We start from the raw sequence: 23703 nt of genomic DNA, 5'->3' as shown, positions 1-23703 counted from the left end.
CGCAGTTCTGATCTCCTAAGGAGATCCGGGCAAATCCGGGTCACGGTTCTGATTTTTTTGCGGTACGGAATTCGGATTTTAAATCCAAATTTCAGGTTTTGGATTGAATAAATTACATGATTTTAGCTGTTTTCAAAAACTTGTTATCTATTTTTTTTTTTAAAACCAGATCCAAAACCAAAGCACTTGAGGGTAGTTTTGCAAAACCAAATCCGGATCCAAAACCTTGAAGGAGATACAGATCCAAAACTGAAACCAAAATACGGGGGTCAGCGCACATCCCTAGTACCAGCCAAACAACTCATAACTGCCATGTCACAGGCTGTGTTTGAAAAATTACAGTTAGGAGCTGATTGGCTGGTACCTTATCTCCGTTCACTTTATCTACATCCAAGGGTTAGGAAATAGACCCCTTGGTCCGCCAACATACTCATTTTCACATTAATTTATAATTTAATCTGATAATCTAAACTTCAATTTGATCTGTCAAAATAAATTCGACCTTAATTTTAAATACCAATTCCTGTTGTCTGTGTCTTTATTTATTAGATAAGATTTAATAAAGTATTAAAAAGGGTCTATGTGTACAATGCAAGTTATAGGGAGTTAATAGATCTATATTAAATAGAAAAAAGTAAGTGCAAGTGCAGCAACAAATATATATATATATATATATATATATATATACACATACATACACTAAAAACCATGTGAATATATAAAAATTCACAATTTATTCCAAAACAAGTTGACAGACGATGTAGACACAAAAGTATAGAAATCAGAATTGGTCCTCTATAATGCCAAATTATAAATACCTCTATGCATGGGTGCTACAGATTAAAGTGCATATAGTGCTATTGGCAGTATTCTCAGATATCAAAATGCACAATAAAATTGGACAATATTAGCAAGATAATGTTGATAAAGTGTGGTGCATAAAAATTCAATAAGATCCTAAAACACACTATTGCACAACCATAATGTTCAGCATAAAAAATGGAATAAGAGAAATTAAGATGAAATAAAATTGGAACGGATAAATATTTTGCTTAAAAAACGCCAACAAGTTAAAAATGCTTATCTTAATAGCTCATTAAGGCAAGAGGGCAGCCACCCAACGCGTTTCATCCACCTGGGACTTTTTCAAGGGATAGTAGCTGCCATGCATAAGCTCATATTTATACTAGGCTAAACAGGACTAATTAGGCATCACTCAGTTCATTGATGACCTCACTTCTGGTAACGTGGTAGAAGGTAAGGGTAAAACCTCTAATAACACAACTGCAGAATGTTTTCCTATCTATATAATTAATCAATTTTCCAGTATCATCAGTAAATGGACATAAGAGTTAAAACTCCTGTCCGATTGTAGCTATATTTCCGCCCACCCGCGGGGCAATTTACGCCCTCACAAGGTAACTTCCACCCTCATTAAGGTCTCTGCGATGTGTCCGGCATGTGGATAGATTTCCGCCTTTGTGATGTGAGTTCCGCCCTTATTCTAGTCTCCACGTGGTGACTGGGAGGTAGATTGACTTCCGCTTGCACTATGACATCCTCGTGTACCATGTCAGTCAGGCATCTCTTTATCCGGATACTCTCGCATACTGGTGCTGCACACTTGCGTGCCTCCGACTTCCGGCTGGTAATTCTTAATGGTGCTTGTTCTGGTGAAGTTACAGGTGCCATATTTAAGTTGGTTATCTTTGCCCATACTAACACTTTAGGGGAATTTTAAAGAATGGAGAAGATTATACATATTATCGCGATAAAGCATTAAATGGGATCAGTGGAAAAAATAATAATAATTATGTATTAATAATAGAACACATAAAAAACACTAAAAGACATTTAGAAATATATTAATAATAATGGTATCAGAGCATTAAAAGATGAAGGAAAAGGAAGACAACCATATAGCTGATTACAGGATAAATCTATAACCAGTTAATGTAGTGATGTACAGATTTCCCTAAAGATATATATGTATTTTTTTCAAGAACCGTCCTGATTTGATTTTTCACAAGAACAATAAGAAAAGAGTCATCATTCCAAAGGAAGGGGCTGCTATAGGTATTTTCACAGTCCAGATATGGATTTCCATAAGGGAAAGAATGACAAAATAATGAATGAGAAAACAAATGAAAAAATGAATGAAAAATGGGAAGCGTCATTTCAGAGGGAGATCTTCTATGATTGGTGGCCTGGACTGTTAAAATACCTATAGCAGCTCATAGCAATACCTATAGATAATGTCCATAGCAACTAATCAGATTCTAGCTTTTATCTTCTAGAAGGTGCTAGTTAAATGTTAAGTAGAACATCTCTTCTAAAACTCACTTCCAAAAACTCTCACTTTAGTCAATTTATCCCTAAGAGGGAGGAAATGTGTATATTATTTTTATATTACAAGAGTCAAGTATGTAAGGGGCCGGGAAGTGAATATTGTTCGGAGACTGAAACTTTGCCTGTATTTATTTCAGTAAATAAATACACTTGAAATTCTAATATACAAATAAGTGAAGAAGGTGGATCTGTGCGCCCAAAAACTCTTGCAGCGGGTTAACAATTTTCATGTGAAGGTATCCCCACACCTCCCCCAATACAAAATAGCGTGAATAAAATCAGAAAATCACATACCCTGCGCTTAGTAACAATACATCAAAGGGTCCTCTTTGGTGGAGTCAATCACTTGGTAGAGACTGAATAATAGTTTTTGAAGGATGACCCGTCTCAACAGGAAACCTTGAGTACTCACAATTAGAGTAGAAGGAAAAAAAGTGCATATAGTGAAGCACAGTATTTATTATACACAAATAGTTAAAAATACAGCATTCCCTAGGCAGGGTATCCCAAAGGACAAAGTTATGTAATTACCAGATGGCAGAGAGGTATAACCTCAATGGGCGTGTGATGTAACACATCAGCTTAAGTCCTGGGCACTCCACTGGTTCACGTTCATGTCCCCAGCCTTCCGTATATATAGTACCTCCGTCAGCCCTGGATATCCTCCTTCTTGCACTGACGCGTTTCGACCCCTATTCCGGTGGTCTTTTTCAAGGTGTCCAGATCATGAATCTTGAAAGTCTGTGTAAACCAAACCTCCCAACTTTTATTCTCTCCGAAGAGGGACACTTTGCGCGCCTCCGGCGTGCACACCCGAAAAGGGGGCAGGGCTTCAATGAAAGGGGCATGGCCTCTAGGAAACATGGCAACCCCCCTTTATGGCACTATAGAGGTCGTGCCCAGCACTCTCCAAGATGCTGGGTAGCCAACAGGCTCTCCTTACATAGGTGAACACATGCTGTGCGCATGCGCACGGCATCTATTCACCTTCTGGACACCCAGAGCCTCCCCTGTCATGCTTCCTGTCAAACTGCAGAGTTTTGACTATGAAAATTATTAGTCTAATACAAATAAGATATTTATAACTTATAAATATATACTGTGGCTTGAGGCTGGCCACACGAAGCTAATGGCGGCCACAGCACTGAAAGGGTTAACCCCCTGTGCTGCGGCGCCATATTTAAAGAGAGAAAGGGTGCTAGGCGCCCTGTTTAAATGAATTACTGGCGCTAGGCGCCGTGTGTGTGGGGGGGATGTGTTTTGTGCTGCCGCGGCTGGACCAACTCTGTGGCCACGGCAGCGCTATGATTTCACCCCCAATGCGCTGCACCGGGGACTGTCTGAAGCGCTGCATGCTGCCGGTGTTGAGCTCTGGCTGAGTGGCGATGGCAGGTTTAACCCCTGGTGCGCAGTGCTGAGAGAGGGCAGTATGGAGCGTTCGCAGCCAGAGTTCTGTGCTGCAGCGCTCAGGAGGATTAACCCCTGGTGGAGCCCCAGCAGTCCAGGACTGCAGGAATAAGGGAGCCCAGCACTAAGCGCTGGACACAGTATAAAAAGCACAGATGTACATGTGGTTAAAAACACATAATGTATTTAAAATGGATATGCAGCACTGAGCCAGAACAGGAGGTCCTGGGCTGCAGTGCTGCAAGTGTTTAAAAGCCTGATGCCGTGCACAGGCACAAACGGTGAATGTATTTAAAGTGTTTAAATGTATAATTTAAGTAAAGTGCACTTACCTGTGATGGTATGAGGAGGTGCATAGGGAGCTGGCTAAGGCAGCCAGCTATCCGTTTCAGGGATCTTCAAAACAGCTTCCCTTCCATGGCCAGGAAACCGTTCCTGGGGACCCTGCTTCCCCACCTCTGGAGCTCAGATTCAGGCAAAGGTGGCTGGGCTGGTCCCTTAGCAGATTCCTGGAAGTATGGTTTTTTAGGAAAACCTCCCCCGGCCCTAGACGAGCTGACTCCTGGGTGGTGACCAAAACACCAGGTAGTCTCAGGCTCAGGGGAGTGACCACTCCCCACTGTCCATAGGGGACAATGTTAAATGTGCATGTGGCCAGCATATGCACAGGTCATGCACTTAAGGTGATTGGTTGGAAACCACAGGGCGGACTTACCCCCTGTGGGAATGTGTATTGGAGCGGTATAAAAGAAGGCTTCGTGCCTAGTATTGTACATCTTTGCTGTTTGATTTTTGTGTGATATTCCCCTTCAGACGGAAGGGAGGGTCTTCTTTAAGACATTGAGCAATAAAACACCTTTTTGCCTTTACTTCGACTATATCTGTACCCTGCGACAACAGAATTGCGCAAAACGCTATTCCGTTCTCCTGCTGCTCTGGGTAAGAGCTCCGCGTCTCCAAGTTCAAGCCCTCTGCCAAGCTACCGTGCAGACCTGGTCCATTGCAAGGGATCAGGTGGGAACAGCCGACACCAAACAGGAGGTGTGTCCGCAGTTAGTCGATGCATACGCAGCAAAGCGGTCTCAGGCACCTGGCGCTAGGAGCCTGAGTGTACCTAATAAGCAGTTCCAAACACCGATGGTAGAGTTTGGTGATGGCAGCATCGTTACACGCCCACGGCGCAGTGGGCGGAGTCAGTGACAGTCGGTTACTGACGGTGAGTGGGAGTCCAAAGGCGCTTACCCGTGACCAGAGCCGGCCTAGGCGAAAGGCGTCCGGTCACATATACTTTGTATTATTCTGATTGTTTTTATAGGCAAAACTCACGAACATTGCAGCACTGCCTGGAAATACAGGGAGAGATGAGGCAGTAAGAGCTCAGCCTCATCTGGTAGCTCAGACACAGCCTAGAGCCTGGGCCACAAAGCAGCCAAAAACACAAGGAGAAAAAGAGCTACTGGAGGCATGCCTCACTGTGAGGGGGCTTGCTTTGAGCTCTGATGGACACGTTTGACGATCAGGTGACCAGTTCAGGAAGTACTCAGGCATCGGAGCTCAGCAGCAGCACTGAGGAGGGGAGGAAATTGGAATTTGTAGACAGAGGAAACACACAAAGGAGAAAAAGTAGAAGAGGGTCCACTGCTAGGGGCAAATCTGTGTGTGGGGGGAAATCTTTTGTGTTGGGGGGGATCTTCTGTGCTAGTGGGAGATATGTGTGAGTTGGTTATGTGCTTTGGGGAATGTGTGTGGGGGAGGATATGTGCTAGTGGGGCAGGTTCATATATGTGTGTGTACATCTGGCTCTGATACTAGCTAATGCCTCCCCATCCACTGACCTCATCACACGTCCCTGGCTCATAGCTAGTTTCTGTACTGTTGTATTTGATTTAATTCAATGTAAAAAAAAATGGGTGTTGACAAAGCAGGTAGTTTTCTATCTCTAAAAAAAAATTTTAGAACAACAAATATTTGCAAACAAATCAATAGCAGATAGTTATCGATTACTATATGGCCCCTTAAGATAGCGTGATATCGGGTATTCTCACAGACCGGAGTGCAGCCTTAACAACCAGGATTAAACTTGAAATGTAGAAGAAAAGAGAGTGATTGTATATACTAGGCGTATACTAGTTCTCCATCTCTCTCTATATACAGTATATATAGGAACATATGCGCATCCAGCGTGGTTACGGAATTGAGAGGGGCAGTCCCAGACACAGCGTGTGAGATGAGCAGTCTTTGCCAGGAGTAAGCTTGCCGGACACAGCTTCCATTAACGGTTGGTTCCCAGGAATTTGATCTGTTCCGGATCACTGGTGGCAGATCCTGGGATGATGGCATAAATCAGGCTGGTCTGCACAGATTGTTTTTTAACTTAAATGTAGGTAATTGTATGCTTTTTATTACATAAAATCCAACACACTTTTACAATCATGCTCTCCTTGTTTTTCATCCTAGAATATTACTTTTCAGGCTGCGAGAAGCCATGCACTAAGGTAGCTGCACCTTTGAAAGGGATTCCAAATGGATGTGTGGGACTGTGAGCATTAAATTTGATATATAAGTGGACACAGCGCGGGTTTCTACATTAATTCCTTTGTGTATATATATTTATGGAGCCGTCAGTTGTCATGGTGGAAGGAAAAACATATATTCAGTACAACAGTAATGACTCTATGTACAGTCATCAATGGTGCCCTGTCCATGCAAAATTAGGCACACAGGTGTAATAGAGCCAGCAATACCCCAAGAGGGGTTTTGCTTTGGGTGAAGACATCCAGTGTACAGATATCTTAAATTAACATATCTATATAGTATATAGAATGAGCACTGTAGACAACACATAGCAACCAATCAGATTCTAGCTATTATCTTCTAGAAGGTGCTAGATAAATGTTAAGCAGAATCTGATTGATTGCTATGGGCAGCATTTCCACTTCTGAAAACCTGCACTTTAGTACATATATCCCATATGGTAATTTTTATAGCATAGGTTAGAAAATAAAAGCAAATGTTGCTTTTATGCAAGTGTTGCGCAGGATGTAGTCAATTTACCGACGGCTGGGATGCAAGTGTTGCGCAGGATGTAGTCTATTTACCCACGGCTGGGATGCCGGGCGTCGGAATCCAGACATCTAAATCCCGATTTAGGATTACGGATAGGCGTCTAAATACCGACGCCATTCTTTTGCCCTACGCTGAAAGACCAGCATCCCAAACGAAGGTAAGCAGGGACAGGGCAGCGTTAGTAGCAGGGGGGGGGGGGGGGAGGGTTAGGTTTAGGCACCCCCGGGGGACTTAGGGTTAGGCACCACCGGGGGGAGGATAGGTTTAAGCACCCTTGGAGGGATAGGTTTAGGGTGCAGAGAGGGGGGTTAGGTTTAAGCACCCCCGGTAGACTTAGGGTTAGGCACCACCCCGGGAGTTCTAGGGCTGGGGGGGGACAGGGGTAGGTTCCGCCTACTTACCTTCTGTCGGGATTTAGGCTTATCGGGCTTCTGGCGTCGGCAGGGCCGAACTGGGACTAAAAATAGGCCCTGGCATTTACAGCACACAGGCCCACACAATAGTACCCCAAATGCAAATAACACCACAAATTGGTGCCCCTTCATCACATTACACCGCACAGTGGTGCCCCTTCATCACTTTACATCGCACAGTGCAGTCCCTTATTTATGTTATGTTGCACAGTGGAGCCCCATATTCATGTTACATCACACAATAGTGCCCCTTATTAACGTTATACCACGCAGTAGTAGCGCCCCTTCTACATTATTCCAAAACAGTAATGCCACCTAGAGCACATTATGCCAAAATAGTAATGACCCCATCCCAGCAACTCACCTTCCCCCAGGGAGACTGCTCCCGATCCGTGTGCTGCTGACTGCCCAGCCTCCACGGCCGCCGCCGGTCTCCTCATGACCATGCCATCCACACTGGGAGAGCTGGAAGATCTGGCTAGACTGCGTCCTCAGCTCCTCGCGCCAGTGTGCGGCCACGTCATGATGTCACAACATGGCCAACATGAACCTCCACCCGCTGAGCATAGGCGAAACTAGACATTTGGTAATGGGTGGTCTTAGTTCCAACCCTTAGTGACACCTCACACTTCACATTATGCCAAATAGCAGTACCCAAAATTCACAAATCAAAGAGCAGTCCCCACAAGTCACATTATGACTAACTGTAGTCCGCATAATTCACATTATTCCAAAGAGTGGTGCCCACAATTCTTTTTATTAAACAATAGGGCCCCTAATTCATTGTATTCTAAATATTAGTTCTCCCAAAACATTCTATGGCAAACAGTAGTGCTCTCAGTTCATATTATGCAAAAAAGTACTTCCTTCATTCATATTATGCCAACCAGTAGTACTGACAGTTAAGATTATGCCACACCAAGTGCCTCCGGCTCATTTTACGCTAGCCACACAGAATGAAGTGCTTCCTGCTCACTCAGGGTAAAGCTGTGCATTACAAGCCTACATGTCTAAAACAAAAAGGTGTTACATGACTATTTAAATTATGTCTACAGTACCTGCTGAAATCTGAGATATTTTACATTTTAAAGTGACAGATCTATTAACCAAGAAATCTATATAAACATGTCATAATAAACAGAAGCCCACTATCCACATTGATTTTGGATGTGGCATTCCTTACAGTGCATCAGTATAAAATATATTGCGGTAGGACTAGGCCCCATTAGTCGTCCTATGCCAAATGAGCCCCTGGGACACAGATCAAGACTCATTTCTTATCCAGTTTGATCTGACTGGGTGAATGAGTATCTAGGCTTGACCAACGGGCACAGACCCAGCCTGGGAATTATATGATATTATGCCATGGCACACAAAACAAAGTGCCTCCAGGGGATTTGAGCACTGAATAACAGCCACAAGACCTACCACACACACATTGTGGGCCTTATTTATCAATGGGTTTCATCATTCACAATGAGTATGATAATGGTGCTCCTGCCAATCAGCTCCCAACTGTCATCAGTTTGAAAAATGACAGTTGGGAGCTGATTGGCTGGAGCACCATTTATCATATGTAGCAAGTTTTATCACTCGTTGTGAATGATAAAACTCATTGATAAATAAAGCCCTACAGTCACTGCATGGGGATGAGAAGCGATGCCTATTGCTACCCCACCCTTCTGGCCACCGGAGGGGAAGGTCTCAAGCCAGCACAACTCCACAATCCACAACTTCCCTTCAGAAGAGAGATGGCCCCAAGCCAGCACAACATCCACCCGTCATGGTTTTAATGCCACACAATTGTCAGTGCACATGGTCTGAGAAGAGAGTGAGTCTCCCTATGACTGGAGGAGATCCAGGGTGATGTTGTCATTACTTCTATGGTAGGGACGGGGGGGAAGAGGAGGGAGAGAGATACTAGGGGGACAGAGAGAGAGACTAGGGGGACTGACTAGGGGGACAGATATATGAGTGGAGGGGCAGAGAGGGTGAAAAACCTTTGCAATAGCTAGTGACCCAGGAAATGATAGGCCCAAAATACTAGTATGATAATCCCACATATCAGTGTGAGCTGGGAGCTCTTTTATTACCCCTCAGGTATCACTGTACAGTCCCCTCTACTGTAAATAATAAAAAATAACCCCCATTTTTGTGTATGATGGCAGTTGATAATTAAATTAATACTGTCTTTCTATACTATCCCTGCCAGTCTGCAGTCTCCCCAGAGTATAACTTACCATCCTTTCTAATGCTAGTGCTCAAAACCCTACTTTAAAAAAAAAAAAAAAAAAAATCTATGTTTTCTTGTGTGTACTAAATAAAAATACACCTTACCTGTATGGTGATTTCTCTGCAATAGGTGACCTCTGAAGAAAATGATCCTGCTTGGACAGTGTCTTCAGTCGGTATTCACTATTCATGTTGGAGATCACATGTCCAGAAAATGCCTATGTGTCTAGCAATATAATGTCATCATCATACAACAGAGCCTCCTTCCTTCCTGTGTCACTCCAGCTTCCTATGTCTTTCCAGTCACATGTCCTGCGTCCCCTCCAGCCCTGTCAGTCACTCAGCCCCCTCTGTCACTGTAGCCACATGGCCTATGTGTCCCCTCCAGCCTCCTCTGTCACTGTAGCCACATGGCCTATGTGTCCCCTCCAGCCTCCTCTGTCACTGTAGCCACATGGCCTATGTGTCCCCTCCAGCCTCCTCTGTCACTGTAGCCACATGGCCTATGTGTCCCCTCCAGCCTCCTCTGTCACTGTAGCCACATGGCCTATGTGTCCCCTCCAGCCTCCTCTGTCACTGCAGCCACATGTTCTGTGACTCCCTTCCAGCCTCCTCTGTCACTGTAGCCACATGGCCTATGTGTCCCCTCCAGCCTCCTCTGTCACTGTAGCCACATGGCCTATGTGTCCCCTACAGCCTCCTCTGTCACTGTAGCCACATGTTCTGTGTCTCCCTTCCAGCCTCCTCTGTCACTGTAGCCACATGGCCTATGTGTCCCCTCCAGCCTCCTCTGTCACTGTAGCCACATGTTCTGTGTCTCCCTTCCAGCACACTGTCACTTTAGCCACATGCCCAGTGCCCCCTCTAGCCCCCTTTGTTACTCCAGTTCAGCCACAGGCCCCATGTGTCCCCTCCAGCCACCTCTGTCACTTTATCCACATGCCCCGTGTCACCTCCACCCCCTGTCACTCCAGCCATCTGCCTTTTGGGTCCCCTCCAGTCCCCTGTCACTTTAGCCACACAATTGTCAGTGCACATGGTCTGAGAAGAGAGTGAGCCTCTCTGTGACTGGAAGAGGACCAGGGTGATGTTGTCATTATTGCTATGATAGGTAGGGAGGAGACAGGAAGAAAGAGGCAATGGGTCCTTCTGGGTCCCCTTCAGTCCCCTCTGTCACTCCAGCCACATGCTCTGTGTCCCCCCCCTGCTCTCTGTCACTCCAACCACCTGTGTGACCTCTCCGATCCCCTCTGCCACCTGTCTTGTGTGTCCCCATTGTCACTCCAGCCACATGCCCGGTATGTCCCCCCCAAGCTCTCTCATTCTAAGCACATGTCCTGTGTGTCCCTCTGTCAAGTACTTTTCTCCTCTCTCGTCCTCTATGTTCTCAGAGACTTACTGCAAGCCAACGGTGTCCTCTTTCTTGAACTGGTGTTCAGCTCCTCCACTGCAGAGCGCGCGCGACGTGACGTTAGGTCCTGCTCGTACGTGGGCCAATATCCCATACCACTGAAGGCATAGGAGGCGGAGCTTATAGGAAGGCTTGCTCCGCCTCCTCCTTGTCTGCACTAGCGGCGCTAAGTACAGTGCTACTGCTGGGATGCCCTGCACGCCAGGTCAGAGGAAGTGCCTGGACTCCGGGCTCTCCGAGATTTCCCTGCCACCGCACTTCTTATGCCTGACTTCCGCGGAATGACGTCACGATGCGGGCGCGTCATTACGTCATTCCGCAATGATGCACCCTTCTGACTGTGCATAATGCAGTGCCGCCCGGGAGGCAGTGCTGCCGGGTAGACCAGCACAGACATCAAGACCGGCCCATCTGGCCATCGGCCCTTCTGGCATTTGCCAGAATTGCCCGATGGCCAGTCCGGCCCTGGGCGTCGGTATTTCACACAGCGGCCGCGGGAATATCATACCCAACCCTGTTGCACATGCGGCAGGTTTACGCCAGGAGAAAACAGCATGATGCTAAGATAAAACTGCAATATATAGGCATACTTACTGACTTTCTGGCAGCGTCATCCAGGAGGGGCAGCCAGGTCACTGCAGCAGGGGGCAGCTTAAGTGGACAGATCGCTTCATCGCGGCCAGTGCTTAAAGTGATCCTATAGATGTGGCGGAACTCGCCCAAAGCGGCACTTTTTCAATAAAGGGGCGTGGTCTCAAAAGCAAGGGCGTGGTCACACAATAGTATCCCCAATTCAAATTACGCCACACCGTAGCACAAGCTTATCCACAATACACCGCACAAAGGACCTCATTCAGAGTCGGTCGAAGCGGCCGCACGGTTGTACGGGAAAAGGGGCCGGATATGCAAATGATTCCCTCGCAAGTTGCGTCCCTAAGTTCGGATCGGTAGCTGGCTGACCAAGGGGAGGAAGTGGCCGGAATTCAAAAAAATACGCCCCCTTCTCGTACGCATTGCACGTAATCTCCAGGCATATAAGGATTAATCGAGACCATCGGGAACCATCGGAACTGGTCGTAGAGCTTAAAGTTGACCATACCCTCTCTACGATCATGTCAGTGTAAAAACCTCCCATGTCACATGTGCCATGCCGCTACTTTGTTAATTATGCACTACCATAAACCGTATGCACTCCCATAAAACGCTGTTCGCATAATTAGGCACGGCTGCGTTCGGATCTCCACTCCCCCATTTTCAAGCACCTTCCCCTGTTACCACCCACAAACGCCTCAATCTGTCACTCAAACTACCGACCTGGCTGTGTTCAAGGAGAGAGAAATTTCTGATCCTAGCGGCTAGTTTCACGCGCATTGTGAACTTTATGCATGTGCAGTATAGCGAACATCGGTGGCGTGCGGCCGCTTAGACCGACTCTGAATGAGGTCCAAAGTGCCCCTGATTCATATTACACCATAGTAGTGTTATGACACGCAGTAGTGCCAGTTTTACACAATGCCCACATTAGCCTCCCGTTTACACAATGCCCACAGTAGTAGTGCCCTTTATATAATGCCCACAGCAGTAGAGATTTATACAATGCCCACAGCAGTAGTGCAGGGTAATCACTCAAAGTGGGGAGGAGGTGGGTGGGGAGCAGAGTGAACACACACAGCGGGTGGGGGGCAGCATTGTGTACACACAGTGTAGTGGGGGGGAAGGGAGCAGGGTGAACACGGTGGAGAGGGTGAGTGCAGTGGGACCAGGGGTAAACACAGTGGGGAGGGTGTGGAAGGGAGCAGGGTGAACACACAGTGGGGAAGGGGGGCAGCACTCAGTGGGGAGGGGGAGAAGTGTGTACACACACAGTGGGGAGGGGGGCAGTGGGAGCAGGGTGAACACCCACAGTGTGGAGGGGGCAGCACTCACAGTGGGGAGGGGGAGCAGTGTGTACACACAGTGGGGAGGGGGGGAGTGGGAGCAGGGTGAACACAGTGGGGAAGGGGGCAGTGGGAGCAGGGTGAACACAGTGGGGAGGGGGCAGTGCAGTGGGAGCAGGGGTAAACACACACAGTGGGGAGGGGGGCAGTGGGAGCAGGGTGAACACACAGTTGGGAGGAGGGCAGTGGGAGCAGGGTGAATACAGTGGGGAGGGAGGAAAGGAGCACGGTGAACACAGTGTTGAGGGGGGCAGTGGGAGAATGGAGAACACACAGTGTTGAGCGGGGCAGTGGTAAAATTTAAGAACTCACAGTGAGGAGGCAGGGATAGTGGGAGCAGAGTCACCACACAGTGGGGAGGGGGTCAGTGGGAGAATGGAGAATGCATTGTGGGGTGGGGGGCAGTGGGAAAATTGAGAACACGCAGTGGGAGCAGGGAGAATGGAGAACTCACAGTATTATCCTGCTCTGCCTCAGTGCACTGCAGTGCTCACCAGTGTCACCGTCCATCACACACACAGCACGAGCAACATCCGCGTTGACTGGGTCCTCTCAGGGTGTCTCTTCTTTACACAGTGGGAGAGACAGGCGCGCAATGATGTCTCGTGCTGTCTCATTTCCGTCAGAGGAGAGGAGGCAGGACGGGCAGCGGGCCAAATGTCAATCATCATGAGATGAGAGACAGGCTTTTCATCAACTTTAGTAGGAGCATCAGCCACCTCAGTTATTGATATCGGCGGGCAGTGCTGGTGTGCGGTACAGAGTCGTGGGAACCCGCCGAGACAAGCCCGAAGCGATGTCACATTACAGTGCCTGACCTGTGTGATTACTTTCTCTCAGTCACTGCCTCTTCTCTCTTCATCAGATCAGGGCCGTATCTATGGCCACTGACCAGCCGAGCAAGGAGAGTGGGCCATGCAAATGGGGGTGGGCTGGCCGGTCAAATGGGGGCGGGCCGGCCGGGCAGGCTTATCCAGTGAAAACGGAGCACACATTCAGACTGATAACCTCAGGCCTGCAGCCCGCAGCTGACAGTTTCTAAAGCCAGGTTAAGTGGGCGGACGGAGTGATGTGAAGTGATGAAACGCAATTCCACCCCGCTCCGGGCCCACTTTAACCCCTGATCATGGCCCTGTCCCCTGCCTTACAATGATGATATTACGGACTTTGTAAAGAATGGGCGGGGCTATGATGATGCAATTCATGCCCTTCCCCCCGGACCGCCCACTTTTACTTGCTAAGTGAGTGCTACTGGGTGCGTGCGTGGGAGGGGGGGGGCTGCGGCCATTCCGGTAGACTTTCCTACTCTTGTGGGGGGCTGTGAGTGGTACACGATTTTTGGGAAGCTCCCGGCTGTTCCGGGAGAAGAGGCAAGTATGTGACTTGACAGTGGGCCTAATTCATCTTGGGTCACAGTTGCAAAGATGCAGGCAATCGGTCGATTGTTGCATTCTGCGCATGCATATGCATCGCAATGCGCATGCACGAACTAGCAATTGCAAACAGAATTGCGATTGCAGAGGCAACGCAAACCCAGAGCAGAGTGATTGACAGGAAGTAACATTTGTGGGTGGTGATGGGGGGTGGTCGGGCGAACGCAGACATGCCAGTTCATTGCAACGCCGTTGCAGGTGAATGCATAAATTATCCACTGCGTGGCCTTAAGCAGCCATAGCATGGATAGCGTGCGTGGATATTAGCAATTTCTGAGTAAGGTCAGGGCTTGTGCAAGTGTGTCTATGGGTCCGATTTTACCGATTGTTTCCCTAGTATACGGATGTGAGTAAGGGGAAGTGGGCGTCCTTATGTTAGGCTGCGTTCGCAATGTGAATGCAAAGATTGAAATAGCACCACTGACATTAGCAACTGAGATGTGTGCGTATAAGCAGAATTGCGAACCGTAGTGAATCAGCCCTGTGTTGTAGTGTAGTGAATGCTAAATTTGTGTTCCAAATTTGTACACAAAATCGAACTTGAAGGATGTATCATATAAATAAGGCAGCCTGTGTATGGAATAAAAATATAATGTACTAATTACTATACGTTCAAATAAATACAAACATCTGCTTTCTTCCCCTTTGAAACATCCAACTCTATATCAGCCGCATTATGGCAACTACTCCCTCTAAACAGATATCATTAGTGAACTTACAAGGAAAAATCTTTGCAGGGTTGAGCTTAACAGCAGATTCTCAAAGCAGCCCTACAGGGTGGAGTTCTCTATAGAAAAATGCTTTCTTTCATATGGAGCATTTATATACAGCTATTTCTGGAGAGGCCGTATCTCAGTACAAAGTACTCTTTTCTTTATTGACATTGACAGTAAAATCTCACAATAACGCAAATGTTCATTTATCTTAATGAAAATACAAAATTGTGCAGGCTCTCTATATTATATAAAATGGTACAATATAATAACTTATGTAGATTTCCCAATTAAAAATATAAATTAAACTAGGACACCCATGGTGTCTTCTTGGTAAAAAAAATAAAAATAACAATCCAATGCTTCCTTTTTAGATTCCAGATGAAATGTAAACACTTAAAATAGTCTATTTGCACTAATCTTATTTTTCCTAGTGCATCTTGATACTAAATTCTGTGAAGATAAATATTAGAAGTTAAAGATTTTCAGTACAAAAAAAACTGGGACTATGTTGGGAACATGGATGTTTTAGAGCCATAATACAGTATAATAATATTGCAGTTTTATATTTTACTATTGTGAAGTCCCCCAGGACTTTGCTCTCTGGAAGGAATGTTTGTCCTTAAAATAAATACATTATTAGATACACATTGCTCAGAAATCTGGGTTACTAGTTCTTTCTTTGCGGCATCAAAAATTAATTTATAACTGCGGAATTGTTCTGAAGTATCAAGAGACAGTTTCACCTTGTCATAATGACATCATCTATCGAAACTAATTGGCTCACCTGCTATTGACACACTTACACAAAAATATTAAAAGTACACGCTGATCTGGTCTTAAAGGGGTTCAATGTAATAATTTGCTGTGTCTCTGGAGACTTGTCTCTGAAATGATGACACAATTCTCAATAACAACGCATCCTTTAAAAGGTGACATTGACTTTACCAAGGTCAAAGACTCAATAGTGCACAGTAGATGTGACAACACCAGGTACAGATTGCCACAGCAGTGTCATGAGATCTGACTGCCCTTTGCTCTTCTATCTACAATTATTAATCTTTAGCCCACCAAATGTTTTCCCTGAACTAACACACACAGTGGGCTTGATGAACTCATATCGCAGGGACATTTGCATTGATTAAAAAATCTGCAAAGCCTCCCAATTGGCAACAGCAGCCTATGCTCTTGATAATCAACAAATATTATGGCTTTGCCAGGCCTATATGCCTATGTGTCCTGCTCTGTATGTGTTCATAAATGGCAAAACATATCCTTACTGTTCTCTGCCTATGTTATGTATTATTAATTGATGTGTATAATACTTGCATTTTTACACATTTACTAATATTTTCATGTGAATTCCTACTCCTGGGAGCTGGATCTCTGAATAGGATCACCTCTGAATTGCATGCAATTCCATCGACAAGCCCATTGCAAACATCCTACTTTCAACACTCCGTCAAAAGTGGAGATATGAATGAGGGGTATTCAATTTGGAGCGAAAATTTCAGAATTGGGGTTTAGGAGTGCAGGCTTAAAAAACATAGGCCCTCATTCAGAGCCACTCGCTAGCGGCAGTACGCTCGTTCCGAGCGATGTTCGCACATCTGCGCATGCGTACGGTTTTTAGTACGCATGCGCGAACCAGTCAGTGCGGCCGAAAATCGTTGGTACGCAATATAGCGAGGGCCTGCTATTTTGAGTGACAGAATGAGGCGTATGTGGGTGGTAACAGGGGAAGGTGCTTGAAAACGGGGAGTGGAGATCCGAACGCAGGCGTGCTTAAAGGTCAAAACGGGCGTTTTAAGGGAGTGCATAATTAATACAGCAGCGTCATTGACCACGTCACTTGGTTTTTTTTAATTCAGAACTGCTCGCAAAATAGCGGTTGAAAACACCAACCACAAGAATAGCGAGCAGTTCATACGCTGTACGATGTACTCGATTAATCTAATAAATAGCGGACATGACGTATGGTGCGTGCGGCCAGGGGGCGTTTTTATCAAAAAAACGAGCGTATGTTTTGCTCGCTCGTTCAGACTTAGAGGTGGGAACAGACTGCAATTTGCGAACGGATCATTTGAATAGCCACCCCTTGTTTTTGAACGAACGACCACAAATAGCGAACGGCTCTGAATCAGGCCCATAGCCTGCAACCCTGGGAATGTCTTTTAAAAATAAACTGTGTCAAAAAAAGTAAAAAAAAAAATTTGCGACACCCCAAAAAAATTATTTAAAAATTTTGGTGAAAAAAAAATAGAAAAAAGTGTTTAAAAATAGGGAAGTAGGTTCAGGAGTATTCTGCATGTATGCGGCAGGTGTATTCTAGAATAGGCTATTAGCAGCAGGTGCATTTTTGCTGAATTTTTAAATAATTACTTTAGGGACATAAAAATATGCTAGTACCCATTTTCATGTACCCCAAATTTGATGGGACCACTTAAAAAAAAATAAAAAAAATAACCTAAGTGCTCTTCTGCATCACTTCTTCAATGTCGGAAAAAAAACACCTGCCGCGGCTATTTAAAGCCCCGACTTTCAATTGCAGGCTAAAACGGGGGTACCCATAGTGATCCCCCATTTTTGACAGCTTTAGGGGGGTCCTACAATTTATTCCAGGTAAATCCCATTTTTTTCGTGTATCCTATTTCGCCGGCTCCCGTTTTCGTAGCTTTTTAATTGAATACGGGGATAAAGCGGGCGCGCGCCCGATACTTTATCCCAGGAAAATCAGCGATGTGGAGCGAAAAGTCCAGCACTGACTTGTCGCTCCAAATTTAATACCCCTGCTAGGGGCATATGTATCAAAGCTTGATGTGAGATAAAATTGTGAAATATATATCACCAACCAATCAGCTCCAAACTATAATTTCTTAAACACAGCCTGCAAAATGTAAGTTAGAAGCTGATTGGTTTGTGATATATATCTCACAATTTTATCTCACATCAAGCTTTGATACATATGCCCCTAAGTGCTCTATTTATTAACATAATTTTCACTAAAATTAAGTGAAAAATCGTGTTTTCACACCCCTTTCACATTATTTTAGTTTCACCTAAATTTCCTAATGGGCAATGGAGTAGAATTCGTAAAATTAACTGGGGGGGTCGCAGGGGGGGTGTAGCTGTGGCTGGTCGGCGCATGCACGGCACCTCAGCACTGTATTTTTTCTGTTCCTTCAAGGGATTTAAAATCCCTGTGATATTGCCTGATTGCGAATTCAGTGGGTCACAGTGGCTGTACCACCCCAGCACCTATGCCAGCCCCAGCTGCCGCCGCCCCCCTTATGCAGTTCCTTTTATATAATGCCCCCAGTAATGGTGCCCCTATGCAGTGCCCACCTATGTAGTGCTCCCCAGTAATGGTCCCCCTATGCAGTACCTCCAGTAGTGAGCCCCTGGTAGTTGCCCCCAGTAGTGAGCTCCCTGTAGTTGCCCCAAGTAGTGAGCCCCCTGTAGTTGCCCCCAGTAGTGAGGCCCCTGTAGTTGCCCCCAGTAGTGAGGCCCCTGTAGTTGCCCCCAGTAGTGAGCCCCTGTAGTTGCCCCCAGTAGTGAGACCCCTGTAGTTGCCCCCAGTAGTGAGCCCCTTGCAGTTGCCCCCAGTAGTGAGCCCCCTGTAGTTGCCCCCAGTAGTGAGACCCCTGTAGTTGCCCCCACTAATGAGGCCCCTGTAGTTGCCCCCAGTAGTGAGGCCCCTGTAGTTGCCCCCAGTAGTGAGGCCCCTGTAGCTGCCCCCAGTAGGGAGAAGCCTGTAGTTGCTCCCAGTAGTGAGGCCCCTGTAGTTGCCCCAAGTAGTGAGCACCCTGTAGTTGCCCCCAGTAGTGATGGCCCCACCGTGTGCGCGCACACACAAAACAAACAAACAAACACTTACCTTTATCCCCGCTCCAGTGCTGCTGCCGTCCATCCCCGGCGTCCGCTCCTCGGCACTATGGGAGTGACGTCATTACGTCACTCCCATAGTGCACTGCGGGACCCGGAAGACAGAGCTCGCTCCTGAGCTCCGTCCCCGGCGTCCGCTCCTCGGCACTATGGGAGTGACGTCATTACATTACTCCCATAGTGCACTGCGGGACCCGGAAGACGGAGCTCACTCCTGAGCTCCGTCCCCGGCGTCCGCTCCTCGGCACTATGGGAGTGACATTACGACGTCACTCCCATAGTGCAATGCGGGACCCGGAAGACGGAGGGAGCTCCGTCCTCCGGCTGCCGCCGAGGGTTTCAATAGGAGCCGGGCGCCCGCTGGTAACACACTCAAAGGGTGCCCGGCAAATGGAGGGTGCAGGGGGTGCGACCGCACCCCTTGCACCCTCCGTAGTTACGCCAATGGAAATGGAGCACCGATCAGCGGTGCTCCTTCTCCATGCAGCTCCCAAGGGACAATGGAGCCAGGTGCCCCCTTCAGGGCTGATGCCCGGCGGCAAATGACTCCATTGTCTCCGGGAGTTCCGCCACTGGTCGGTAATATCACACTACAACTGCATTTTAAATGCAGATTGTAGTAAATAGAGCCCTAAATCACCCTTAATTGCTCTAAGGACCTGATTCAGAGGTGGAAGCAGTTTAAATTCGGTCTCAGTTGGCCGATGATTTGTCTACTATGCATGTGTCTGAGCCACACTGCGCATGTGCCGCGATTGTCTTGTTACAGCGGTCACAGTATGAATTAGGATGCAGGGTGATTGACAGACAGTGACCGTTTGGAGGAGGTAACGGGAGAGTGACAACAAAAACACAGGCATGTCGAGACCATTTTGGGAGCATGTCGCAGCCAGAGACTGCAGCTTCAGAAGCAGTGACCTCAGAGGTCTTACTTGCAATGGGCATTCCGAGTTGCCCAGACGTCCGATGGTACAACCAATGTTTCCGATGTTGGTCCAATGCTGCGTCTTCAGACACAAGCGGTGGGCCAGCATAACTGGCGGTGGCCATCTCTTTACAAAAGACGGCTGCTGTTACACTTGCATTACTTCTCAGATATGCTGCGAAAGAAGACGCAGCACTGAAGGACTTTGCGTCCACCTCTGAATTAGGCCCTACGTTACATATACTGGCCCCAATGCATGTACAGTTTGCTAAACATGACGAAATCTGCATTACAGACAGAATGCGAGCAACTCTGAATCAGACTCAGTTATCTATGGGTGCCAAATAGCAGAAGTTCCCTTTCCCATAAATTGAATGCTGATGCTTTACCATTCCAGCATATGTATACAGAAAAAATATATATATCGATGTAAAAAAGACTAAGGGGTCTATGTACTAAGCCTTGGAGAGCGATAAAGTGGACAGAGATAAAGTACCAACCAATCAGCTCCTAACTGTCATTTTTCAAACACAGCCTGTAATATGACAGTTAGGATCTGAGCAGCTGGTAGTTTATCACTTTCCAATTTATCACTTTCTAGAGCTCTCCTACAGTCTGTAAAGTGACAATTCGAAGCTGATTGGTTGGTACTGTATCTCCGTCTACTTTATCTCTCTCCAAGGCTTAGTACATAGAGCAAACTAAATCCACTCAGATCCCTCCCAGCCCCCCCCCTCGCGCGCGTCACGTGTGTCCTTGTTCACATGCGCAGAAGGGCGCCAGAGCAGGGGCGTCTTAACAGGAGGGGGCCATGTGCACTCCCTGTACGGGGACCCCTCATCTTTCCGCGGTGGCCGGCAGCCGACTGATGTGGCTGGCCAGCCACCGTAGCATTAGTAGACTCCAGGCACTAGAGTGTGCTCGGAGTCTACTGCGCATGCGCAGAACGCAGAGAAAATGGCCGCGGTGGCCATTTTCCGGCGTTCTGTTCATGCACAGTAAATTCTGGGCACTAGAGTGTGCCTGGAGTCTACTGCGCATGCACCGGAACACCGGAAAAATGGCCATAGTGGCCATTTTCCGGTGTTCTAAGCAACGCTGAGACCCGCCGCGGGACCACGGACAGGTAATATATGTGCCCCGCACACACTGCACACATTATAGATACGCCACTGTGCCAGAGGGACTTCTGGGTCATAGACCCGGAAATCCTCCCTTGGAGAGGACAGCTCTTATTGGGAGAGCTGTCCTTTGCTTAACACCGGCATGCATGCGATGAGTGGCGGGATGCATCACATGCAAGTTGCTATGCGTCATGCATCCCACCCCTGGTCTTCACATTCAAAACAGGTTTTGGCTTTTTGCATCTTATTTATTATAGTTACCTATCCATCAGCTTTCAGAAACGTCTTCCAGTGATTTCCATTTGTAATGCATTCTAAAGTGCTTTAGATCTGGTTTTCATCCATATAAAAAGCATGATAACTGATTAAAATATACATAGATGTGAAAAAGCCTTTAAACTTTTAACAGCTTTTACACAAATTCTTTATGCACATGCCCTCCATTTGTGCATCATATTTCTCTGGAAATGTACAGCATGTGAAGTGGGAATCACAGCATAGTTAGTTCCATTGCCAGTAATTGTATCTCCACATGTTACTGAACTTGGAAACATATAATATAATACAGTATAATATAATACAGTGATGCTGGATATATTTGTCACAGTTCCGGATCATACAGAACTTTTCTTATAGCTGATATAGAGTGATGATTGAAATGTGCAGGACAGGTTTTCACTATGATAAACAAATAGCATACTGTAGTGCATAAACAAGGGCATAGTAACCGAATATAACAGATGACACAAATGGCTTCTTTTCCTGAACATTGAGAGAAAGCTACTTCTCGTTATTAGTTTAACATTTCTAGGCATTTGAGGTGAGTACAAGACCAAATGATTCACCACCTTTAACTCCCTCCTCTGTCCACCCCCTCCCCGCCTCCCCTCCTCACTCACTGCCATTGACTTTGCTACCTACTTTACATCTAAAATAGATTCCATACGTCAGGACATCACATCCCACCAGTCCCCCTGCTCTACACCTCCTCCTTACCCTGATCACCCATCTCCATCCATTTCACCGACTTTGACAGCCTTCTCCCCTGTATTTGGAGAGGAAGTCATGGCTCTCATCCGGTCCTCCCCCTTTCTACCTCCCCCTTAACCCTATCCCTTCACATCTCCTCCGCTACCTCCTCTCCTTGTGCCTGTTCCCATCTTGCCCACCTCCTCAATCTCTCCCTCTCATCTGGCGCTGTCCCTTCTGCATACAAATCTGCGATAGTCTCCCCATTCTTAAAAAGCCTACCCTTGATCCTAACACTCTCTCCAACTACCTTCCCATCTCTCTGCTCCCTTTCGCCTCAAAGTTCCTTGAGCGTGTTGTTTACAACCGCCTTACCACCTTTCTTTACTCCCACTCCCTCCTTGATCCTTTTCAGTCTGACTTCCGTTCTCACCACTCTACTGAAACTGCCCTCACAAAAGTCAGCAATGACCTCCTTGCTGCCAAATCCAAGGGCCACTACTCTCTGCTTATTCTCCTTGACCTCTCTGCTGCCTTCGACACTGTTGACCACCCTCTCCTGCTGCAAATCATTCACTCCCTTGGTTTACATGACACTGCTCTCTCATGGCTGTCATCCTACCTCTCAGACCGGTCCTTCTCTGTCTCTTCTCATGACTCCTCTTCCCCACCTCAGCCTCTTACAGTAGGTGTTCCCCAAGGTTCCATTCTTCAACCACTACAATTATCCCTCTATACGTCCTCTCTAGGTGAACTCATCAGCTCTTTTGACCTCAATTATCATCTCTATGCTGATGATACTCAGATCTACCTTTCCTCCCCTGACCTCTCCCCCTCTCTCCTCACTCATATCTCCAAATGTCTCTCTGCTACTTCTTTCTGAATGTCCCAGCGATTTCTTAAACTTAATATGTCTAAGACTGAGCTGATCATTTTCCCACCCTCCAACATAACCTCACTTCCCACTATTTCTTTAACAATTGATTGCACAACTATCTCTTCTAGCCCCAAAGTGTGCTGTCTTGGAGTTATCCTGGACTCCTCCCTCTCCTACAAACCACATATCTAGAGCCTCTCACAGTCCTGTCGTTTCCATCTCAAAAATATTTCCAAGATTAGACCCTTTGTCACCCAGGATGCTACCAAAACCCTCATACACTCACTGGTCATATCCAGATATGACTTCTGTAACCTTCTCCTATCTGGCCTCCCCAACTCCCATCTCTCTCCTCTCCAGTCTGTCCTCAATGCTGCTGCTCAACTCATCTTCCTCTCCAAATGCTCTACATCTGCCTCCCCTCTCCTACAAGCCCTCCACTGGCTCCCCTTCCCTTTTAGAACCCAATTCAAGATTCTTACACTCGCTTACAAAGCCCTCACCCATTCCTCTCCCATTTACATCTCTGAACTCATCTCTCTCCACTCTCCTGTCCGCCCCCTTCGCTCAACTAATGCACGCCACCTCTCATGCCAACTGATTACTTCCTCCCACTCTCGCCTCCAAGATTTTGCCCGTGCTGCTCCCGACCTTTGGAACTCTATCCCTCTCCCTATCAGACTCTCCTCCTCTTTACAATCCTTCAAACAGGCTCCCAAGACCCACTACTTCATCCAAGCCTTCCAGCTCCTATTCTAATTTGCTGCAACATGCTCCTTCCTCCCTGTTTACCCCATCTGTGTCACACCTGTTTCTCTGCCCCTCCCCTTTAGAATGTAAGCTCTTACGAGCAGGGCCTCTACCCTCTTGTGCTTCTCCTTACTTTACTTTCACCTACTTCTTACCCCCAAGCAGGGCACCTAACACTTGGTTGCTTACACTCTGGGCCTGATTCAGAGCCG

Source organism: Taudactylus pleione, unplaced genomic scaffold (genome assembly GCF_031769625.1).
Source record: "Taudactylus pleione unplaced genomic scaffold, aTauple2 ptg000111l, whole genome shotgun sequence".
NCBI classification, from domain to species: Eukaryota; Metazoa; Chordata; class Amphibia; order Anura; family Myobatrachidae; genus Taudactylus; species Taudactylus pleione.
The sequence above is the reverse complement of the archived record's forward strand: the minus strand, read 5'-3'. Positions refer to the sequence as shown.